Source organism: Gadus morhua, chromosome 7, assembly GCF_902167405.1.
Source record: "Gadus morhua chromosome 7, gadMor3.0, whole genome shotgun sequence".
NCBI lineage: Eukaryota > Metazoa > Chordata > Actinopteri > Gadiformes > Gadidae > Gadus > Gadus morhua.
In genome coordinates this window covers 33,650,936-33,652,763 of record NC_044054.1, presented here as the reverse complement: position 1 = coordinate 33,652,763, position 1,828 = coordinate 33,650,936, and positions in this window count along the sequence as shown.

The following is a 1,828-nucleotide window of genomic DNA, read 5'->3' as shown; positions in this document are numbered from 1 at the left end:
GGTTTGTCATTGGTCTAAATGAAAAAAAACATAAGGGGTGACCCTGGCGTTTTTTATTGGTCGTCATGAAAAAAAACATAAGGTGTAACACTGTTTTTTTTTATTGGTCGTCATGGAAAAAAACACAAGGGGTAACACTATTGTTTTTTATTGGTCGTCATGAAAAAAACATAAGGGGTAACACTGTTTGTTTTTTTATTGGTCGTCATGAAAAAAAACATAAGGGGTAACACTGTTGTCTTTGTCAAATAAAATATAAAGGGTAACACTGTTGTTTTTATCAAAAGATACGTGAAGGGGAACACTGTCGTTCTTTATCTGTCGTCATGAAAAACCCAAAGGGGGTAACACTGTCGAAATGTATCGAATAAAACATAAGGGGTAACACTGTTTTTTTTTATTAGTCGTCGTGATAAAAAACATAAGGGGTAACACAGTTGTTTTTTATTCGTCGTCATGAAAGAAAACATGAGGGGTAACACTGTTGTTTTTTATTGGTCGTCATGAAAAAAACATAAGGGGTGACCCTGTCGTTTTTTATTGGTCGTCATGAAAAAAAACATGAGGGGTAACACTGTTTTTTTTTATTGGTCGTCATGGAAAAAAATACAAGTGGTAACACTGTTGTTTTTTATTGGTTGTCATGAAAAAAACATAAGGGGTAACCCTGTCATTTTTTATTGGTCGTCATGAAAAAAAACATAGGGGGTAACACTGTCGATATTTATCAATTAGTACATAGGGGGTAACACTGTCGTTTTTCTGAAATGAAACATGAGGGGTGACACTGTTGTTTTTTATAGGTCGTCATGTAAAAAAACATAAGGGGTAACACTGTTGTATTTCTATTGGCCGTCGTGATAAAAAACATAAGGTGTAAAACTGTTGTTTTTTATTGGTCGTCATGAAAAAAAACATAAGGGGTAACACTGTTGTTTTTTATTGGTCATCATGAAAAAAAACATAAGGGGTAACACTGTTGTCTTTGTCAAATAAAATATAAAGGGTAACACTGTTGTTTTTATCAAAATATATGTAAAGGGTAACACTGTCGTTCTTTATCTGTCGTCATGAAAAACCCATAAGGGGTAACACTGTCGAAATGTATCGAATAAAACATAAGGGGTAACACTGCTTTTTTTATTAGTCTTCGTGATAAAAAACATAAGGGGTAACACTGTTGTTTTTTATTGGTCGTCATGAAAGAAAACATAAGGGGTAACACTGTTGTTTTTTTATTGGTCGTCATGAAAAAAAACATAAGGGGTAACACTGTTGTTTTTTTATTGGTCGTCATGAATAAAAACATGAGGGGTAACACTGTTGTTTTTTATTGGTCGTCATGAAAAAAAACATAAGGGGTAACACTGTTGTCTTTGTCAAATAAAATATCAGGGGTAACACTGTCGTATTTTATTAGTCGTCATGAAAAAAACCATATTCGAAAAAAAAAAAAATTGTCCTTGTCAAATAAAATATAAGGGATAACACTGTTGTTTTTATCAAAAGATACGTAAACGGTAACACTGTCGTTCTTTATCTGTCGTCATGAAAAACCCATAAGGGGTAACACTGTCGAAATGCATCGAATAAAACATAGGGGGGAACACTGTCGTTTTTATCAAATGAAACATGAGGGGTGACACGGTTTTTCATTGGTCTAAATGAAAAAAAACATAAGGGGTGACCCTGGCGTTTTTTATTGTTCGTCATGAAAAAAAACATAAGGTGTAACACTGTTTTTTTTTATTGGTCGTCATGGAAAAAAACACAAGGGGTAACACTATTGTTTTTTATTGGTCGTCATGAAAAAAACATAAGGGGCAAC